This window comes from Manis pentadactyla, chromosome 19 (genome assembly GCF_030020395.1).
Source record: "Manis pentadactyla isolate mManPen7 chromosome 19, mManPen7.hap1, whole genome shotgun sequence".
Lineage (NCBI taxonomy): Eukaryota > Metazoa > Chordata > Mammalia > Pholidota > Manidae > Manis > Manis pentadactyla.
In genome coordinates this window covers 17,323,311-17,346,495 of record NC_080037.1, presented here as the reverse complement: position 1 = coordinate 17,346,495, position 23,185 = coordinate 17,323,311, and the positions used below count along the sequence as shown (strand labels likewise).

The 23,185-nt window shown below is 41.6% G+C and overlaps 1 protein-coding gene across 7 annotated transcripts in view; it reads right to left on the bottom strand.

Annotated features, from left to right (window-relative positions):
- The window catches only part of ESRRG (estrogen related receptor gamma), a 590,395-nt gene that overhangs the window by 394,562 nt on the left and 172,648 nt on the right, over nucleotides 1–23,185 (bottom strand). For 5 of the 7 annotated variants that reach the window (XM_036931783.2, XM_036931742.2, XM_036931759.2 and 2 more), the window contains exon 2: nucleotides 18,029–18,120. The exons of the other annotated variants lie outside the window; for them this stretch is intronic. The gene's annotated coding sequence lies outside the window, so the exon portion shown is untranslated. The remainder of the gene's footprint in view (nucleotides 1–18,028; nucleotides 18,121–23,185) is intronic. 7 annotated transcript variants of the gene reach the window in all.

The window sequence follows — 23,185 nt, the reverse complement described above, 5'->3', positions numbered from 1 at the left end:
TACTCAAGACTTTGAATTCAGATACTCAGAAGGCATTATCTAAACACTAACATTCACAAGATGTTTCTCATCCATTGGTAAGAAAGGCATCCCGTGGCTACCAGAGGCTTCCTTCCTCGGGAGGCATTGCGCTGAACAGCAGCTGGAGTCTGACAGTGTGGTCTCCGCTTTGGCAAGTACCTAACTGAACTCACTCTGCCCTCTGTGTTCCATTCGTGGAATGAGGACATCCTACCTACCTCCTGAAGTTTGAAAATGGAACACAGATCATGTCACTCCTCTGCCTGAAACTCCCCAGGAGTTTCCCATCTGCTGCACAAACGGCCAAGTCCTTACAAGGGGCTGCAAACTCCTAGAGCCCCGACCTCTTACTTGCGCTGGCCTCCCTCATTTTTCCCTTCCTTACTGGCCTGCTGGGGCTCCTGGAACGTTGCAGGCAGGCTCCTTTCCTGGCCTCACTGCGTTTCTTCCCCTCCCACTCCCGCTGACACCCGCAGCGCTGGCCCCTCACTTCCTTCAAGTCTTCACTCACAACGCTGCCTGCTCTGTCCGGCTTACCTACTGACTTTATTTAGAACCGGAACATCTCTCTGGCTCCCTTGTTTTCTCTCCACAGTACTTACCATATTCTACTGTAATAACTATTTATTTTAATTCACTGTGTTCATTGTCTTGACTCCTTTCACTGGAATAAAACCTTCAAGAGGGCAGGAATTTATATTGATTTTATTTCCTGCTGTATTTCTCCCGCAGAACTTGGTACCAGGAGGGACTCAATAAATAATTATGGGATGAATAGATTTGTTATAAGGTATCAGATGGTATGTTATCTACAAAGCCCTTAGCACGGTGCCCCGCACCTGGTAAGAACCAAATAAATGACAGCTCTGAGTTCCTGAGAGTCTATAACCGTGAGTAAGACGATAAACTTTGGAGCTGTGAGCTGCAAGTGCTGCTTTTGACCAGTTAGTGCAACGAACATCTGGGCCACCCCAGCGTGCTGGAAGGTTGCTGCTTTATTGCTTGGCCTTTCCATGACTTATTTGTGGGCCTTGTGCACACTGGCATCTGCATCTGTAAACAAACGCAATACTAACCACCCTCCGGGGGAAAAAGAAGCTAAGGAAAACCCTGCTCGTCACTTGCTTTGCCATCTGAGATTACGTATCCATGGCACGATTTACAACATTTGATAAGATTAAAAGTAGGCAAAACCATAGCTTCTCACCTCGGATGATTTTTCTGCCTCCTGAAGGCCTCTTTCAGCTGGTACCCACATGCCCCACCTAGGACGGTTTCAGCAGCACCCTTCCTTCCTCTGGTTAAGCTTAAGCATCAATGCAGGCCAACGCAGTCAGATTTTCTTGGAGAAATCTGAGGACCCATTTTGCCAAACAGGGCAAGCCATTCTTTTCATCAGGGTAGAAAAAACACTGGGAAGGATACAATGCTAGTCTCCTGGTCATTAACTGGGTAGAATTGCTGCAGCAAGAAGGTTAATAATTGCACAAGTAATTAACACTTCCTTGATTTTCATACTCTAATCCTATGATTGCAATATTTCAACTTCTGTCCCAGAGTCTGCAGGAAAATGAGAACAGAATGGTGAGGAAAGGGATTGGCTTTGGAGAGGGGACTGGGAAGCCAGGGGTGGCTCTGGGTTTCTAACCACTTCCCGACGGGGTACAACTACAACAGATGGACGATGCCAAAGAGCACTCTAGATTTTTTACCAATGGGGTGCCTGCCATGCAGGCATTCAACATCCTGATCTTCCCTAGGCCCCCACTTCCATGTCTTCACGCCTGCACACAGTATATTTGGCGTCACTGTTTATTAAAGATAACTAATGCTCTAAGTCTTTATTTACTTCTGTTTATTGCTATTTTAGCAAGAATCACTGGAGAGCAGCTATGCTTCTGTCCACTTGGGTTCTTTAATCATTGTTAGTAGGTAAAATCATCTGTGACAACTAATCCAAAAAGCAGATTATATTTATTTTGGCTACAGTGGCTTGCAATTCGTTAAAATCAACAAAGCCTTTTCATTAGCCCCCTGCTGATGTCCTAAAAACAGACATTTCAAGGGTCTCAAAGCACCGAGCTACACATATGCAGCCAAGCTAATTCTGACAGATTCTCAGTGCCATTCTTAACACAAAAAAATCTTATTAAACAACAAACAAGAAACAGAACCCCTCTGCTTTCAAACAAAGGCTTAATTAACATGCCCCAACTCCAAAATCAAAATCATAGCCGCCAAGCTTCCTGAATGTGGAAGGAAAACAGAGAGCCTGTGTCATTCGTTAAGCAAGATTTACCAAAAACTGGGCCTTTTTTTTTTTTTTTTAAATAATGTGGGAAAGGATTAGAAATCAGAACCATGGTGCCTATTTCTAAACAGTTCTGCATGGGCATGCTGGCCTTCATAAGCTGGGGTTCTGATTAACTGGACGGAGGATGGAGCCAGCATATCTACTGAGCAGAGGGTCAAGGTCTTATCCCCGGGTTGCAGAGAGGAGAAACAGTTGCCGCCTGTGAAAGGACAGCCTCATTCCATCACCATCCCCTGTGCCGCCTCTCTGCTGTCTCACTCCTGCCCTCACACTGCTACATTCTCCAGGCATAGTTCCTCTCCCTGCTACCATCCGGCTGTCCATCGCATAGAAGAAGGGCCTCTTTAACACTGAATCGGATTTTAGGGCTCCGTGTCAGAGATGGGGGCGTTCCAGGGAAGATGCTCACGGCAGTGACTCAGACATCACTGTACCACCAGGCAGCGGCTATAATTAATGAACGTATCAAAAGGTCTACTCAAGGAGCAGAGAAGGTAGACAATGATTTATGTTTACCTAAGGGGAAGATTATTTAGCTTTGCCAGAGCTTTCAGAATGAGGAATCCCAGAAATATTTAGATATGGTGTGGTACCTCTCCAAGCCTGAAGAGAAATTTAGGGAGCAGGCAAAGAGGCCCAGAAATAAAGGACAGGGGGGCCCACATAGGACGATGTGTTCTCTCCTGCATGTATCCCCCCAGACCCCCCTTAGCTCTGACGGGAAAGCCGCTGCGATTTGTATATTTCCATAAGCGTTACTGCAAGTGTTACTTTCCCGACCCCCCCACCCCCAGGGTAATCCTGAGTGTTGTCAAGACTGATTACCCGGATGGTACTTCATACAAGTCTCTATCCTAACAGTGTGGATTTCCACTGGTCAAAAGGGGACGCCAAAAGCAGCCCTTGAGAGCACCGGCTTGCTAGGTTCTTAAATTCACGAAGGATGAGTGCATCTGGCTGCCTCTGAGACCAAAAGGCCCAGTTCGTCCCCACAAGGGCCTCTGTCCAGCAGCCCTGTCAGCCAGGACTTGAGCTTCCTCTCGTTCCTTCCATAAGTAAAAGAGCTGTCTGTTAGAGCAGATAATAAAATCCAGCCTAGAAGGAAAAATCCACATACAAAGCTTCTCTCAAATCAGAGTTCTGTCCACAGGGAAAAGTGAGCCACATCTGATATACAAGCGATCACTTTGACTCTCCATAATTAAAACTATTGTTGCCATGGTAATACAAAGAGTGTTGCAAATATATGAAAGGCTCATGTCATGGCTTTTTGTTGTTGTTGTTGCTATAGGTTGCAGCCCCAGCTTGGGGTTATTGATGGCAGGGCGGAAATGTGACTTGGGCAAACAGGACAGTAACCGGGTGAGGTGAGAAAATCTAAGACTCAATTTCATGCCCAAGATACTGTTTTCAATTGTCCCCCCAGTGTCCAGCCTGCCTTATTCAATAGCTAATAAAAGGGCACTGTCCTCCTTATGTATATTTACACCCAGAAGCTCTCCCCAGCATACCCCAAAGCTCCCTGATTGTCTTCTCTGTCATCGACCACTGTCTGGAGAATTATACTCAAGAAGATTTCCAGGTCGTCACAACAGGTCACTTTGCTGAGACGCCTTATCAGGGACTAGGAGCCATACGCAGTTCTCATGCAGGGAAACAAGGAACCCACTTGGTTTTGTGATTTAAACAGGATGGCGAAACAGCCTGTATTACTGTTGTCATACAAAACATGTTGAGACAGGCAAGACGGCAGCAGTCACCCTGAGGAGTATTTCAACTTAATACCTCCTAAGGTTATTCTCAAATAAAAGAGAACACCCCCCTCCCCCGTTTTTGGGTTTTGGTTGAGTTGTGTTGTTCTTTCTTTTTTGGAACAAGCTCCCTCTTTTCCTGGTTCATATAAAAGGGGCCGGCGGTCAGAACCAAGCAAGAGAAAGAGGCCATGCAAACAACCCCCGAGGCCCTCAGACCACCCCAAGATCTGGCCTACCTCCATGTGCAAAAGGTGGATGAATGAATGGACCAGTGTTGCCCACCGCTGCCCAACCCAGAGAGGCACCTCAGGCACTTGTTACAATACAGAGTGCCAGGCGCCTGCCCTGGAGACTTGGCTTCAGCGGATCTGGGCACGCTGGGAAAACACCAGAGAAGGTGAACTCGGCCAGGTGCTCTGAGGCTCACACTGCACCTTCGTAACAGAGTCAAGATTAGAAAAATAGGGTCAAAGAAACTGAGGGGCAGAGGATGTGTCGCCTGGCCTATTCTGCTATACACCCAGCTACGTGGACACAAGCAGTTTCCCTCCCAAGGTCACGGAGGACGCCCCTGGAAAAAAATGACCCCGTTTATGTTCATGCGGCTCTTGCCCAGCTCAAACCCGACTATGGAAATAGTTTGGTGGTATGTATTTGGCAGAGGAAGGGAAGGCACAGAGTTCTCCCAGACTTGTAGTTTTACCTAAAAATAATTGGAAAGAAACTAACAATTTAAAACTCAGGAACACGAACAGGATTATTATTATTATTTTTTTTGGTCTGAGCAGGGCATTGCACTTGCAGTAATCATTTAGAGATCCGGAAAAAAAATGTATGATGTTTCGCTTAATGCTCGGGACAGTGGTAGTTCAAGATGTTGAAAGAAGCGTATAATATTTCCCCTGGGGGATCTGAAGGTAGCGGTGTAGGTGGTGAAAAGAAGCCTGGAGGACTGAGGTAGAGAAGGGAGCTTTCATCTGGGCAAATGAGTAGCTGGAGTGCAGGCGGAATTCTGAATGCTGGATGCAGCACGCTGTCACTAAGCTAGCTCGCCTGCAAGCAGAGGGGCTCAGCACAGCCCCAGTGACTGTGTTTCATGGGCACTCTGTCTCACTGGAGTACAACTTGTTGTGAGATTAGCATCTAGAGAGAAACTCTCAAATAAGCTTTTACTAGAGGACTAGATGTTTAAGTTAGGGCAACTGCTTCTGTTTCATTACACGAGCAATTTAAGCCATAACCCAACAGTTCTGCCCTCTGAAAACTGAATAAAATCTAATACTGTTCCTGAAATGTTATAGACATTCCTCTCTTTCTAAGGACATGAATAGTGTATACACACTCTTCAAAGGCTCGATTTTTCTCTTTTGTAGCAAAATGGCAAGAGCCTATGGGAGAGTGGAGCCTGGGGCAATGTTCCTTTTTTGCTTAGAAGCCACCTGCTAATCACCTGCCACTAATAACAGACTACAAGGGAGGCGGCCCAGAGATGGCCCCTCACCCCCACGGAGGGCAAGGGGTGAGCAGAAACAAAGTGAGGGAGGCTTTCTTGGCCTGAGGGAGTTCTGCAAAGTGACCACCGGGAACATCCCCAAGGATGGATTCAAGGGGCTGCGGAGCAGCAGTTACAGATCAGAGGCAACTTGAAATGGGCCAATGAGCTGGACTTCTGGAGTAGGAAGAAAAAAAATAACATTTCCCAAAAGGTTGACTCAGTCTAAGGACTAGCATATCTTGGAAAATTACCCCCTCTGCCTCCAGGCTGTGAGGTTGAGCTTGATGGGTGTGGCACAAAATGAGCCTCCCCTCCTCGGGCTGCTTTCAGCACTAGGCACTCCCTCATTCCACAGCCAGGCCACACCACGTGGGATCCCGGCGCCACGAGAGGGAACTACCACGTAAGGGGATGTCCTAGCCTCCACCAGGATAGGACAAAACCTGACTCTCCCCCCCTGGTGCACTTTAACCTGAGAATTTAGAGCAGGCGATTCAAAGGGCATTAAAGGCTTAGAAAACTGTAAGTAAGAAGTTGTTAAGGAAAAAGGGTTTAATCCAGTTCTGATCTGTAAGAAAGAATTCAGGCATATGAGGAATTTTTAGGGAACGAGCTTTTCCAGTTACCGAAAAATCAAGAAGAAAGAAGCCCCAACTAGTCTAGTTGAAAAAAAGAAAATCTTGACTATGAGGGACCAGTGCCTACGTGTGGCTGTGGTATCTCTTTTTTCAAGATATCGTACCTACAGAATCAATATTCATCAATGTCTTAGTGTTGAGGGCTCTTCCAGCCTGAAGATCATAGAATGGCTCTGAATTAAGCCTTGACTGCCCACCCTCTGCCATTACCTCTTTCCCCATGCTTACTAGACTGTGGCTTAACCCCCCATCACACCCCATCCATCCATCACCTCGTTCCCCACTGCCTCCTCCCGGACGATGTCTCATTCTTTTTCTGCACAATGCCCAGCACACAAATGTCTACCAATAAATACATGGAAAAATAAGATGTGATAGATACATACAATGGAATATTATTCAGCCTTAAAAAGGAGTAGGATTCTGATACATGCTACAACATGGACTTTGAACACAATATGCTGACGGAATAAGCTAAACTCAAAAAGACGACTATTGTATGATTCCACTTAAGAGGTACCTAGAAGAGTTAAATTCATAGATTCAGAAAATAGAATGGGCTTGAGGGAGGGGGCAACTGGGAATTATTGTTTAATTGGTAGAGAGTTTCTATCTGAGCGGATGAAAAAGTTGTTTAGATGGATGGTGGTAATGGCTTCACAACAATGTGAATCATGCAATGCCACTGAAATGTACACTTAGAAATGGTTAAAATACTAGGATAAACATCACCACCACCTGGGCTCCCAAATCTGTACATAAATGTTAAAGTCATATGTAAGTCAAGCCTGATCGTTCCTGGCTTCAGAAGAAACATGGCAGTCAACAACTGGTCAAAAATTGGTCACTTAAATTTGTTTCTTTCTTCCTTCTCTCACTCAAAAGGTATTTCACTGGGCAACTACTTTGTGACCGGTACAGTCCTAGAAGATGGGACTGAGGAGAGCGCATGATCTAGAAAAGGGAGTCGAGAAGTACCGGTGTATTCCACGTAAATTAAGAAATAAAAAACAAATGCTTGGAAGACCTTACCTTGTGGGTGGGCGAGGGGGAAGGGAGGATGCTTTAAAGAAATGTTTTTAAGCTAAGATCTGCAATTTACATAGGAGTTAGACAAAGAACAAAGAGTGTATAGACGCTCATTTCAAACAAAGCCAACAGTAGGTGCAAGTGAGACAGAATGTAAAGCTCAGGAGATGGGAAGCACTTTCATTTGGCTGGAGTACAGAGACAAGAGAGGTCAAGTGATGACGCCTGAGACGCAGGCCTGTGGGGGGCCTGGGACATGATATTAAGCATTTTAGACTTTTTTCTCTCCAAACACCAAATGAGAGTATTGGGCGGATTCCCCAGGTACCCCCTGCCTGGCGGTGCTGTCCAGCTGTGAGGACACTGAGTCTTGGATCCCTTTCCAAGCATGACTGTCTTGACTGTTGTTCTCTCATCTTCCCGGTGTCCTCACAGAAACTCTGCCTGATTCGTGCCCCCCACCCCACATACCCCCACCCATGCCATGTCACTCTTACCTCCTCCAGACCATTAGGCAGCACATGGTTTCACTGGCTGTCACTGCTTTCCAAGTCCAGGGCTGACATCCTCACCATTGTCTGCACTTCACAGAAATTCTGCCAAGCTGATGACAGCATCTTGCTTTGACTCACATCCCCTCTCAACAGCCTTGCTCTGACTTCTCCTTTTTCACAAGCATCCTCCTTTCCCCAGCCTCTTTAATCTCTCTTCTCACCTCTTTTTGATGCAGACATTCTCAGGTCTCTTCTGTATCACACTGGTCATTAGTCACCAAATGCTAAGGAACACGTGAACTTGGCTCATTACCAATGCGTTCTGTCTAACTTCAACCTGGCCCCCCACCAGGAAGACAAGGTAATCCATTTACCCATCCCCTGCGTTTTTCCAGGCTCACTTCCTTCTGAGGTTTATTTGGAATTACATTCTCTCCTCAAGTTCCTAATCCCTTATTTTCAGGAAATGACTACATTCTGAGCGTTTATTCTGTGAGCACCTGTCCTTGTCTTTGCTATCCACGGGTCTCTTTCTATAGGTAGGCTTGGTCTCCCAGCCTTTTCAGGGAGGATGGGACTTCTCTGCCTGAGAACTGCTGAGAAGTATAAGATGTGGCTCCTGCCCTTTCAGAAATTACAATCTAGTTAGGAACACGATCATTATACACTTCACTATTTTAGGATGACTATATCACTATATTTGCACATTACATGTACATACATTATGTACATTTGTTATAGAAACCATATATTCAACATATACTTTTTACATATGTGTATATATAACATATATATCACATATTTGTTATATATGTGTTATATAGGTATATATTTGTTATATGTGTAATAAATTGGCATATATAAAACATGCTATATATGTATATACCACACGTTTGTTATATATGTGTTACACATACATGTATATATTTGTTATATATATATCTAATAAGTTGGCAAAAAATTAGAAAGTCTGACGTAACCATGGCTAACTAGGAAATGGGTATTTGTACAAGGTTGGTGAAAGCATTATTTTACCATTTTTTAATGATTCACTGAGAGTTTCTTAGAAAACCGAAAGTATAGATACATTCTGGCTCAGCAATTCTACTAGATATCTGCCCTATGTGTATTATATGTAACATATTTTTTATACATATTAACATACATAACTATATTATATAAAAATATATATATTATATAACTATATATACACTTACATATCTCACTATAATACCTTGCTGTTTTAGTTTAAGTCTTCAATGGTATCAGCACACATTTCAACATACAGATTTCTTCCAGCCAAAGAGGTGAGGGAAGGCTACACAAGGAGGCAGAGCACGAGCTCATCTCGCAGGACAGGTGGGATTCCAGCAGGCCCGACAAAGAGTTACGGAGGGGTCCCAAACAGAAGGAAGGGTAAGTGTGAAGCACGTAGGTTAAACACACAAGGTCCCACACTGGTTATGCGTCTTAAAGTGAAGAGCAGATGAACACGGCGTGTGAGAGAACTGGAAGTATGTGCTGGGATAATGCTGTGGATGGAGAGCTTCCTGTAGGTTAGTCAGAAAGGACCTCATTTTAGGCGATGCGTTGTTACTCTGGACTGGCTCACAGTGAGGCTTGAAAGTTGAGAGGCTCAGTTCGGGATATGGGGCTGAACCTACAGGGTATTTATGCTAAGTGAAGTAAGTCAGAGAATGACAAATACCACACGCTTTCACCTATACATGGGCTCTGAAAAAAACAAAAATCCCGAGGCAGCCTCTTGAACACAGAAATCACACTGGTGGTTGCCAGAGCAGAGTGGGGAGGTGGACAGGTGAATTAGGTGAAAGGGATCAAGATGCACCAACTCCCAGGTATAAAATAAACACATCACGGTGATAAAAAGTACAACATAGGGAGTGTAGTCACTAATATTGCAACAATTATATATGAAGACAGATGGTGGCTATCCTTACTGTGGTGAACATTTCATAATATATATACAATGTTTGATCACGTACATCATACTTAAAACTAATATAACATTATGTCAATTATACTTCAAAAAAAATTTTTTTTGAACAAGAAAGGTGACAGGCTGAAGGCCAAGTTCAGTTTGCAGACACTTGTCACCACATGGTCCCAGAGTAACTGGAAGAAGGCACACGGATATTAAAGATCACACGCACATTCCTCCCGACCTTCTAACAAGGATCCCTGCCCCTCTCTCTCCAGCCCCTAATACTTTCAGGCGGAGGCGTGTCTGACCCTCATTGATCTATCATTTAGCTTCTTTAAGCCCATGCTCAGAGTTTACATTTTCTTCAGCTTAAAATTCCTTTTTTCTTTCCAAACAAGTAATAACTTTTACTTTTTTTTTTTTTTGCTTGTGGAAATTTTGAAAATGTCAGGAAAATAGTCATCCCCTCATATTAGAAATGCTTTCCTTTAACCCACCTGAGAAATCACACGGCCTCTCTTTCCCTGATCTGCAAAACCTACTGACTTAAAGTTTTCAAGTCTTCTTGATTTGCCATTTTCCTCAGCTGGAAACCCTCCCCACTCCTGCTGCTTCAGACTTGAAGGTTCAGCTCGGATGTCAGCCCTTCAGGAAGCCCCCAGCTGCACCCCTTCCTCCCCTCTGCCCACGGACCCCGGTGCCCCTTTGGGTTCGCATAGCTCTCAAGGCATCCCTCAGAGCACTAAACAGAGAGCCAAGCAGGAATACCCAGTCTCCTCTGCCATCTCCCCAAATTGTCTATGAGCTAGAGCTATGGGGACCAAGAATTACCTTGAAAAAATGTACAAAGAAGATTTAGAATAAAATTATTATTGCTTTTCTTTCTTTGGGGCAAGGATGATCAATCTAATAAGACAAAGATGTGAAGCCACAAAAAATCAAAATCAACATATTTGACTACCTCTCCTTGATGAAAGATAATAAAAACCAAAATGAAAAGCTAAATGTAGAGAAAAGGGGTTAATATTCTTTGTGTGTAAGACATTTTAACAAATAAGGAAAATGGTGACTATTTCAAGAGAAAAAATCAGCAATATGAAAATATAAATTCACTAAAAAAGAAACAAATGACCAAAAAAACTCAGATGCTCAGCTTCATCAATAATTTTAAACATGCAAATTGAAATAACTATAAGACACCATTTCCCAGTAATAAATTAGCAAAAAATTAGAAAGTCTGATATGGCTAAGTAGGAAATGGGTATTTGTGCAAGGCTGGTGGAAGCATTATTTTTGCAATTTTTTAATGATCCATTGAGAATTTCTTATAAAATTGAAGATGTTAGATACACTTTAGCTTGGCAATCCTACTAGATAACTACCCTATAGAAATAAGATCACAATTTTAAAATTTACATATCATTATTGTTAATAGAAAAAAAAAACCCAAAAAGTAAAAGGGCTAAATGTGTATCAATGAGGGAATAGTCAAATATGATAGGTCCATTTAAGGAGGTACTAATTATGTACTGATCTGAAAAGATGTATATATGTATAACAAGTAAATTCTAGACCTATACGTGCCATGGCAGCATTGTTTTAGTTGAAAATGAAATTAGTTATATACCTCTACGAACACTGAACTATGTAGAAAAAGCTATTAATAAACTGAATAGTAACTGTTTGAGGGTTTGCATGGCAAAATATGATTATACGTAAGACATCAAATTTCTGTTTTTCCCCTCCACAAACTATTGTTTTAACTTTACCTTATGTATCTTTATTTTCAGCATTCCTCATGGTAGATGCTCAGTAAATGCTGATTAAAGAGAAATCCTTTTCAGACCATCATGAACTCCTGGAAATCTGCCAGTTTCATCCATCTGAAAACCTAGTGTGACTACTCATCCCTGTTCGGCGAGTTATGTCTGTTTCCTGGCCTAATTATAAACAGCGCCCCCTTTCACTCCCAAAGTGATTCAGTTTGGATGATAAATCATATGGTTACATTATAAAATTTCACTGAAGCACACTGTTCATTAGCAACTCCTTCCCCCAACTTGCCTTTCTGATCTTCTTGACACTGTCCTTCATGCCTCTTTCTCTCCTCCCTTTCCATTTGCTTGTCTCATTCCCTATTCTTTTTCTTGTTTTTCTTCCTAAAACTTAGTTTTCCTTAAAGCTATTCTTTCCACTCTTAATCCCCGTGATGACTAGATTTTCCTGCAACAACATGCCGGGCTGTCTCTAGCTGAGGCTTACACTCCTTCCCAGGCTGATTTGCTCTGGGAGCCTCATTGCTGAGATTCCCCACACCTCGAATCCTAACCATCTACAACTGAGAGTCCCCTTTTCCCTCCTAAATGATGCCCCTACTAGTCCAGTTTCTCAGAAATGCCCCAAGTGGCAGGGTTATTGCTGCTTGTCATGATCCCCATTGAGCATCAGCAGGGCTGAGCACGCTCCTTCGTGGACCAGCCTGCATACCGATTGCAGTTCCTCTATGTGACTAAGCTTCTTAGCTTCTCTATACCTTATCCCTCCATCTTTTAAATGGGATAACAGCAACTATGTGATGGGGCTCTTTAGGATTCAATGATGTATTATATTTAAAGCACTTATAAGTGTGGGGCACACACAAAACATTACTGAAGTGTAAGCTATTATTTTATTTTCCAAATTTTCTATAGTGAATATATATTATAATAATAATAAAAGGTATTAAAAACAGTCAATGGCTCAAGAAATGACAAGTATTGTCAAGGATTCAGAAAAAAAGGAACCCTCCTACACTGCTGGTGGGAATGTAAATTGGTCCAGCCACTCTGGAAAGCTCTTTCCTAAAAATAGAAATACCATTTAACCTAACAATTCCACTTCTGGGAATTTACCCAAAGAAAACAAAATCACTGATTCAAAAAGACAGATGCACCCCTACGTTTACTGCCACATTATTTACAATAGCCAAGATAGGGAAGCAACCAAAGTGTCCATCAATAGATGACTAGGTAAAAAAGATGTAGTACATATATTCAATAGAATATTGTTCAGCCATAAAAAAAGAAAGAAATCTTGCTATTTGTAACAACATGGATGGACTCAGAGGGTATTACGCTAAGTGAAATAAGCCAGGCGGAGAAAAACAAATAAAATATGTAGAATCTAAAACAAAACAAAATAAAACAAAAAGGAACAAAACATAAATAAAGTCATAGACACTGAGAAGTGACTGGTGGTTACCATGGGGGAGGGACTGGGGTGTGTGGGTACAAGAGGTAATGGGGATAAAGAGGCACAAAAATCGTAATCATAGCATAAATTAGTCACAGGGATGAAAATACAGCATAGAGAATACAATCAATAGTTCTGTAACATCCTTCTATGTTGACAGTAACAACTTATTTGAGTAAGCATTTAATAATACAGACAACTGTCAAAACACTATGTTGTATACTTGAAACCAATATAGTATTGTATATCAATTACATTTCAATTAAAAAATATAGTCAATGACTCCCAATCTAAATAAACTGTAAACCATTTGCCTATATAATGCCCTGCTTTCACTGGGAAGAACCATTCTCCCATAACCCCACCTTCTGATATATTTCCATTTACACCTTTTAGTTCTTTAGCCCAACCCCAGTGTTTGTCTAGTATATTTTAGTAACTGGCTCTTCAGTTAAAAAAGCCCACTTTTTAGCATTTGGCAATTTCTGTGGTATAAACATTCCCATCACGGCTGATTTAAAGCTACCAACATGATGTCATGGAACATGGAGATGGCAAGATGCCCAGCAATACACCATTATGAGCTCTGAGGGGAAGGGTGTTCCCTGCTCCAGGCGAATCCCCCTATGAAACCGGTGAAACCGAAATAAGTCAAGGGAAAGGGTAGGTTGGGAGAAACCACTTTTATTGCTCACAGCTTGCTTGATTGCACTAGCTGGGCTTGGCACCCTGCGTCTCCTCCGGCTGCGGCTTGCGCTCTGCAGCCACGGCATGCTTGTTACTTCCCACCTGCCCCTTCTGGGAGGAATGCCATGGGTGGGTCCTTGGTGACTGGCATACTCCAGACCGATTACATACCAGGAACAGAGGGGAGAAGAGAATGGCCATTTTCTCTCCACCCCTTGCCCCAGATTAACTAGGGGCTCTCCAGTGGTAAATGCTTATTGACATGCAAATGAACTAAGGCTAGGTGCAAGATTCTGGAAATTCTGTCCTTCACCCCACAGATACAACAGACATGCCTCAAGAGCACAGATAATAGCTGAATATGGGGAGACAATAATTAGAAAGAGATAAGTTTTGAGTATTTATTTTGTTTGCAATATAATTGATTTATTGCAAGTTTATAAAACTTTGTTTACAATTGATTTATTGTAATTTTACATAATTTTATTTTTAATAATGTTTTATAAAAGCTGGCTCACACAATTTCTAGAAATTTCACACCTGGCTCCGTTGGTCCGGGCAGGCTCCTGCACACCACTGAGCCTCATCCCTCCATCCTCCCTCTGACTCCAGCTCTGTCCTCCTTCTGAACTGGTCCTCCTGGTTTCTGTACACTGACCCCTGGCTGACCTACATAACCTACAGCAGAGGATGGTAGCACCTCACGTGTCCTGCCCTTGCCCTATGCTGTAGGAATTTTTAAGGAATGCTACACATTGAACACTTCAGTATGTGTATTCTATTATGCTTTTTTCCCTGATTATTTTGTGTACCCTCCTTTCTCCCACCTCAAAACTACATCATATGTGTTTCACACTGGTGATTATCAGCAGAGGAAAAGGAGGAGGACTGCATGTCTGAGAATCATTTCAGAGCCTGGAGGCCCTTTCAAGTTGCACCCTCTCCCAGCCAATGGGCGCAATTTCATCCCCCACATCTACTTCATTTAGGTTAGAGAACCATTATTTTATGTTGCAAATCTTAGCACAATGAATGTCTGGCACATACTAAAGCACTCAGCAATTAGTTGTAAATTGGAGATCAGCTGTTTTAGTAGAAAAACTAGAATTCTATTAACTAATTTAGTAATTAGCTAAAATGTGGATTCCTTGTCAGGGCAGGATTTTGGTTTCTTTTAGCTATGGCAAAGACGCAACAAGAAAACAGGCTAACAAGTCAGGGCATTCTTTCTTATAAGGGGAATGAAATAAATAAATTAGGTTCTTTTCTACCAATGACCTAATGTACAAGCACATTACTATTAAGAAGATAAAGTGGTTGATGCCTTAATGTGAAAATGACTGTTTAGAAATTCTTGCTGTCACATCCTTAGAGACCTTAGGGACATGTAAACATACACGCACGCACACACCTAAGCATAGATATAAATGACCTGATCATCCATGTACCACAAAACATTTTTTAATTCCAAGTGTGATAGCTATGAACTAAGTTCATTAGAAATGATAATATTTAGGGATCAAATTATTTTTCTCCTACTTACTTTGAAATAACATCATAATTAACTTGTCTCTCGTGGACCTTAACAAAAAATAAATCAGGCAAGTGAAAACTAACGGCCTCCATGTTCCCACGTAAATTTTGGCTTATGCTAAAACAGTCAAAGATAAGCTCCAGTTGGTGAAGCATAAAACCTACATCTCAGAACCAGAATTGCCATGTCACCTCCTTCCTGAATCCGAGTAGGGGTTTCAGATGATCATTTGTTCAAATTCATTTGCATTCATTCCCTGGACACATACCCAGTGGCAGATATCTCCCAAGAGGCATTCTCAAGCCAGGCTGGAACCAGCCACCCTGAAGATAAGCCACATTTGCACACTCAAGGACTGTAAACGTGCATCTTCCTCTTGTAACTGATACTTAATATTTGACCTAAGAAAGACTATTGTTTAGGCAATCTATTTAGTAAAGAAAGAAACTCAAAATGTTGGCCCCTCGTACCCAACAAGAAGCTTTCTGCTCATTCACAGCCATAAATAAATAGCATTGACAAAGGCATTAAAGATGGAAACAATAAAAATAGTCAGGAAGGGCAGAAAAAAAATCACCACGATATTCCATCTCGGTTTGCAGAAAAGGTATTAAAATACCAACCATATGAAAATAGACTTCAACAACTTTTTTCTTTTAAAGGAGGGGAAAACTGCTCCCAGACTTAAGGACTGTCTTAAAGGTTTCACTGATTAGTTGATAAGTTTGCTGGTGAATGATTAGTCGATTGGTCAGAAAGGTTTGAATTAGTCGCCAGAGCCCTGCCTCCCTTGAATAAAATGCGGAGTGTTCTCTCTCCCACCCTCTGTGACAGATGATATCTGTTTTCTCCTGTGAGTTTGAATTTAAGAGCCACTGAAGCTCAGCAACAGTATATTCTGGCTCAAATGAGCTGAAAATTGCATTCAATTTGAATTTCAAAAATAGAGGGGAAGAAGGGGGGAAAAAAACCCTCAGCACCCATCAAGTCTCCACACTTTTCAACTACTTCCTGCTGCTTAGTTGCATTCTGCCAGGCTGGGGACCTGAAACCAGGATGTACTGCAGGGGGAAAGAGCATCGCTGGATTCCTGCCCAGTCTGAGTTTAAAAATAAACTTTTAATAGTCAGGATCAAAGCAAACCTCACTTTTACGCACATGCATAATGCAGAAAGCGACCCACCGAAGAAACAGATTTATCTTTTCCAAATTCAAATTGGCCTGCCTCTTTTTTTTTTCTTCTATTTTAATGTACTTGGGAGGTGATAAAGGTGAAGGTGTTTTTTCCTGAGAAACTCTAGAAAAGCACATTCTTTTCTAAATTAAAATAAATTCCTATTCAACTCAGCTCACTTAAGACCCTCATTCTTTGTGGCTGATTTTTCTCCCCCTTCACCTGCCTCAAAATACAAAGCAGATGTGTTCTTGAAAAGTTGAGAGGCCATTGATTTTTCAAATCAAATCATATTTTAAATGCTCTAAGAGAGTCATCTTATTTAAAGGAATCTTGTGATAAGTTATTTTATAAAGTCAAGCTATTTTTAGAGTGGAAATAACTGTCCCTTCATGCAAAAGCACAAGTTTGAAGCACATTTCAGTGTTCTTAAAGCAGGGCATACCTGCAGTTACAAGAAGGACAGATTTTAAGTGATCAACAGTAATTAAAACTAAGCTGATGTGACCCAAAACACTAGATGATGTCCCAAAGTCATGTAACTGAACGATTTTTGGCCAGAGCTCCATTTTATGATAGTTTGAGCTGAAGGAGCAGAGAGAACACCAAACTCATTTCAATCCAGTTCACACATGGAAACATATTCTCCCATTGCCTAAATTATTCTCAGTTTGCAAATTAAGCAACTTGGGTGCCATGAAAAAGGTAATTCAACTTCTAAAGTGCCATTTTCCATATTGAAGCAGGAATCTGCTGAATGCTGTTCAGAAAATCTGACTTACTACAGAGGGTTCAGTACCAAGCGGGACTAAGAGGCATAGACGGCGGTGAGGATGCACAGGTGTCCCACACACCTACTCTGTGCCATCACTCCAGCAGGTGCTGGCCGTAACCACCGAATCACTGACACTGCCTTGAAAGAGCTGACCATTGAGAGCCATGCTCTGTCACCCTTCCTGAGTTGTGAACCCCTTTGAGACTCAGAGGGAAGCCCAGACCTTCTCCATGTAAAGACCCCCTCCACACACTGATCCTTCTAGGACACTCACTGTGATGGAGTTCATGGATCCAAGGGAAAGACCTGGTTCTAGGAGACCACTTGAGTAACTGATGGTAGCCAAGAAAGTAGGTATTACATGATTTTCCTTCAAAAATAAAGTGAAGGAGACTTACCATCCAGGTATACCTGGAAGAACAAGGCATTCAATGGGTAACTGACCACACAGAAAGGACATTTTGTAAGTTCACAGAAGGTAGCATTAGGAAGAAAAGGCATCCTACCTTTAGCACAGGACAAGATAAAGGAAAAATAATATTTTGCTTCTTGTGTATCACCAAAAGATAGGAATTAAGTAATCGTCTGACCCTGACAACCATGCTTAATGGTCAATACAGTGAATCAACAGAAACAAGGGCAAAATCTTTCAACACACAATCACTGCAACAACACTCAGTAGAGTCCAATTTGTCAGAATATTGCATAAAGTAAAACACTTTAAAAGCAGGAAAATGATGTTTCTACATTTTAAAATAGAACGAGGATGACATGGGAGCCTCTTTATGTACATTGCTAATAAAATACTCGCCGGGACCACAGTGATCACCAAAGATGTCAAGAGGCCACCGACCCTCTGATGTGTATCAGGTGGCATTACATTATATAGGTTTGAAGTGAACATTAGTATCTCCTAATCTTGCAGGGAACAGCTTACCTTTCAAACTGCAACAATGTTAGCGTAGGATTTTTTCCTTACATCTTCATAACTTAATATTGTTTCATTGATGAACCAGTAAATTGTCAGCTCTATTCATTTATGTGACGTGAGCAAGGATCCAACCCAAAAAAGGAAAAAAAAAAAAAAGTGAGGTCAATTTCCTTTGCTGCTGCATTTAATAAAATCTCCCAGGCAATAGAGTTAAGCTTCTATTAATAGCTATGACTTCGTTCAGTCTGACTTTAGTAAGTCTTTGATTTTCTCATATATATACTCTGGGCTGTATTAACATTCAAACTAAGGTACAGTCCTCATTTCTTATTTTAAGTTTTCTTCCTTCTCAGCTTTATCAGATGTGTTAATCTTCAGCTCCTCTCTTATTTATAGTGAATGCTCTGGTTAAGGTTTCAAAGCATTTTCCATTATAACTCCCATTTATAACTTTCAGGAAAAAAAATTCTATCACAGGGACCCAGGGACTTTCTTATTTCACATTAGTCTCAAACTACATGAATTTCTCTAAATATGAGGGTTTTGTTTCTTTTTTCTCTGATCCTCAGAAAAGATAAAAGGTAGAGAAGCACAAGTTTCCTGGTTGGAAAAGCTTGAAGCTTTTGCTTTAAATAATCCCACACTGGATTTTAGCCAAACATGCCCTTCAAAAATGCTGCTTTAGGTAGGATTTTTACCAGAGGAAATTATCAGAGGTTAAACCTTTTGAAACTGCCAATATTCTACCAATCTCGACCTACAAAAATGGCAACTCCGTATGATTAACTCAGTACCTCTCAGATTTTTACCCTCGTATAAAAGAAAACTGTTCAGAGCAACAAAGTCACCCCTGGGCCATCCAGGGGAATCATGTGCTAGACATGCTGCCCAGAGATGGGAGAAGAAGGGAAGGTTGTAACCGGTGGGCAGTGGAAAGGCCCCTAATCATGTGTTTGGTGCACACTGTAGTGCAGCTTATTAAGTACAACATGCGGGAAAACTCATTAAATCACATGGCACCAGGCCATTTCCCATCCCACCCTTGAGACATGAGAGTGGAAACTGTAGCCTTTGGGGGGTGAACCCTTCAAAAGAGATGCCTGTATGGTGATTAGAAGATTCTCAGAGGGGCTCTAAAACCATATTGACTAAAGACACCCTTCAAACTCATAGCTTTTCCCTGTTCTTTAAAGGACGAAAAGTAAAATGCTTGCCAATGAAACAAGATTGAGGTTTCAATTCCAACTTCACCTTAACACTCCGAGGATACAAGAAGCAACTGGAATCAAACTTTGATCATTTGCTTACATACTGAAGAGAAGCTAGTTGAGTACTAGAGAAAAAAAAAGGTGGAGTGATTTCGAAATAAATTCTTGCATAGAGGGAGTGCTAAAGACCAACTCAGCTGAGGGATGGAGGAGGCTTCCAGTGTGGACAGGAACTTGACAGGGTCTAGATTAAAGAAAGGAAGGTGCTGTGCCAATGAAAATGAGAGGGCATTTGCAGTGTATTTCTTGTGAGTGAGAAAGAAGGCAAGATGACTTGAACATGCAAATCCAACCCTATTTATTCTCGAGGACTGTGAACATAAGAGACTGGCTAAAAAGCTGTAATTTGTGTAAGTACAAAAAAATGCTAGGAAAGAATCCACCTCACTGACACATCTACAGAGCAAGAAGCCTGAGGGGAACTAATTTATGGTTTTACTTTTTTTTTTTAAAGCACTGGATTCAAAAAGTACAAAAGAAAAATTTGCAGGATCAAAAAATCCTTCAGGTACTGTTTTCATCAGATGTAAATTGCTGTCCAGTAATACTGCCAATGGTCATGACAGGTGCGGCTGCGATTCCAGGTTAACATTTAAAATATATAACTTGTCAAGGCCTGTGTCTGAAATCAGTGAAAATTCAAAATTACATTAACATTGTAATATTGGAATGAGTTCCTTTCCTCCCACACACAGAGCTTCTTTCTGCGGAAAAGCATTTCTCAGAAGCACCTTACTTGGGCTCTTCCATCCAGAGGACTGCCCAGATCAGCGGGCAGTGGGACCCCACTCTCACAGTCTTGGGGAGAAAGAATTACTACCTTAGTCACTTTTAGTCATACAAAGACCTTTAGAAGATGCTGTAAGGAGAAAAAAAGATGGATGCTTGTTGCATCCTATAATTTCTTACAAAAGAATTTGGAGTCTTCTGTACCCAAAGGTACATGAGTGATCTGTCTGTCCATAGGCAACAATTTTGCTATTTGGGAGTTCTAGGGAGGTGGGGTGAAGGGTGAAGTAGAACCCACCTCTCTGACTGCACTCCTCAAACCCAGTGCCTGCATGTTTTGTCCATGTACATCTCATGCTGCATTTTATTCTCTGACCCATTCAGGAATGTGGATGAGGGAAGATGGCCGGTCATTGGAAGAGTATGTGAACTTTGTTCCTATTACCTCAATGATCTCCTCTTTTGACACAATGCACTATATATTTCCCCCAATTAATTCTGTTTTAAATGGTGGCAGCCAATCCAGGTAGCAGATTCCTTATTCAATATTGCAGATAATTTACTGAAGAATAAAAAACAAGACTGCTGTAAACTTCTAGAAGTTCACCTATAGTGTGATTGAGATTTTTCATGGGTACTCTAGAAACTCACTACAATTCATCTCATTTTTTTTTCCTGTCTGCAAATATTCTGAATTATATACAATCAGTTTTCCAGTGTACTCTGGGACACTACTGTTTTGTAAGTGAGAAATTGACTTCAACCAGTTCATTACTGAGACTGGATGTATGAACTGACAACAAAGAAATTCATTCCAGGATTAAAAACTATCAACTACATTTGCATGGATTTTTGCATCACATGGCTTCAAGGGGCATTTTCCATGCAGATGATGATGTGAATGCTGCCACCCTGCCATGATTATGCAGTGTTGGGTTGGGGGGAAGCATCCGGATTCCCCTTTCTATCCCAAAGGATATTTTTAAAACAAATGTGGAGGATTAAATTCCTAGAGTGGCTTCACTCACCAAGCCATGGACCCCCGGGCAGCAGGACTTGTACCACCCCCACCCCCACCAGCAGTAGCCTCTGTTCTGTTGCCATCACCTCCCTAGAAGGTGAGGAATTACCTCTCTACCTTCAGAGGGAGAAAGAGCTGTTCTTCAGTTCCCAAACCCCACCAACAATAGCTATTCCAATAAAAAGATAAACCATTTACCACATACTGTTGCTGAAACACAGTAGCAGGACAGTGGAACCCAATTATTAACAGCACAACTATCCTTAGGGAAAAGCACATTTTGAATTCCAAAGCCTTAGGTGCATATCTTACTGGGAGCAGTTACCCATAATATACTTACCTGAAGATAACAAAAGCCTGTGGTGTATCATATACTCTCCAAAAGGTAAAAGGTGAAACACAAACACATTTGATCCTTTCAGATATAACTTTAGTTCACGGTAGAACAGTAGAAGACAAACAGAAGAAATTCCTCAGTTTTCTAGGTTCTCTGCCATATGTTGCTCATGTGGTTCTAAATAGGTGTGATCATTTGTAGACTTTTTTCAGGATTTCAATAAAGGCAACCAGAAAATACTATCTTAGGCAGTAATGGGGCATACTAACAAACTACTGGTTTCTGAGAAGATTACAGGCAAAGGTGACTTCAGCCCTCCCACCCTCAACCAAGATTGTATAATAAGACAGAAACAGGGAACAATATAATCAGCCTGATAGCTAAAAATGTCCCTGAAAGGAAGGGTAGGTTAGAGTTTTGAGAGTAGACAATAGTCCATCAATTTAGATACAGCTTTTTCAATAATAGATACAATGTAAGGCTTTCCCCAGTTAAACTGAGCCCTAACTTAGCATTCCAGATTCAGATCTCCTGACAGTTGCCTCTCTATAGTTAATCTTCCCAAATTCCATAGTATTGGCTACCCTCTGATGCAATTTCTGAAAGAGAAAGCTTTTCTGCAAGGACAGAAAATTTTCAAAATAAGTGGCCAAGATCCTTAATTCTTACGCATTGCCAATCATTTCCTCTCCATTATTACTCTGGAAATATAGAAAGTCAGGAAGGGAAAGGAAAGGGGTTACGTGGCAGAAGAGAAGTAATAAGTGAAAGACTAAGAGAAAATAAAACTAATGGGAAGAAGGAAGAAGGTTCATTATGAAGGAGCACAGAATCCATTCATTCAAACTCAGAATATCACTAATGCCCTCAAATTCAAATGGAGTGTAAGTGCCCCTTGGTGTATCACCCCCTTCCCTGAAGGATGCAAGAACACCATTGCTGGCAGATATCTTGGACACAATCCACTCCAAAGCCTTCATTTCACCAATGAGAAAGCAGAGGCCCCGGAAGGCAATGTGACGTACAAAGTCAAGACCACAAGCCAGGCTCACAGTGGACCAGTCTAAACATTTACCTACCACAACTGCTTGAAAGCTGTTTTTTTCCCCTGAAAGATGCTAGGGAAATTGGACCCTGAGATACTCAGAATTTATAGGGGCAAGCTCACACCCAGTTTTTTATAGTCCCAGCCAACAAACCATCTCTTGTGGTGATTATGACATAACATTTCTCATGATTAATTAAAAGCTCTTCATTACATCAGTCAGCTTGTAATTAACAGCTCCCCTTGTCTTTGATAAAACCACTTAGAATGCTATGAAATAAGTGAAGGATACCAAGTTGTAGGAAAAGCCTAAGTCCAAATGGTATCATCATCTTCTATGAGTCCGGAGGAGGTGAAGGAGCGAACAGGGAGGGAAAAGGTGACAGGAAAGGGCTGAGCAGGGGGTGGGGAGAGGAAGGAGGCCTTTGCTCAATCAGAACCTATTTTCAGAATTTCCTTCAAGCTGGCTTGTACTGAGAGCCATCAATTATTTAAAAGATGTTACATGATGCTTCCTTTGTTGAGGCAAATCTGCAAGCAGACCCGGAGAGAAAATAAAAAATGAATTAGGCAGAATGTATTAGTCTGCTTGAAGAAAACAAAGATTTAGCTTATAGGGACTGACTCTCTTTTAGAAATAGTTCAATTTTTGTCTCCTAAAATCCACAATCCTTCTTTTTTTTCCCCCCCCTTCCCTATTTATTTATGATTTTCTACAGTAGACCACACAGAAAAAATGAATCATTTTCTAAACTTCTTCCTT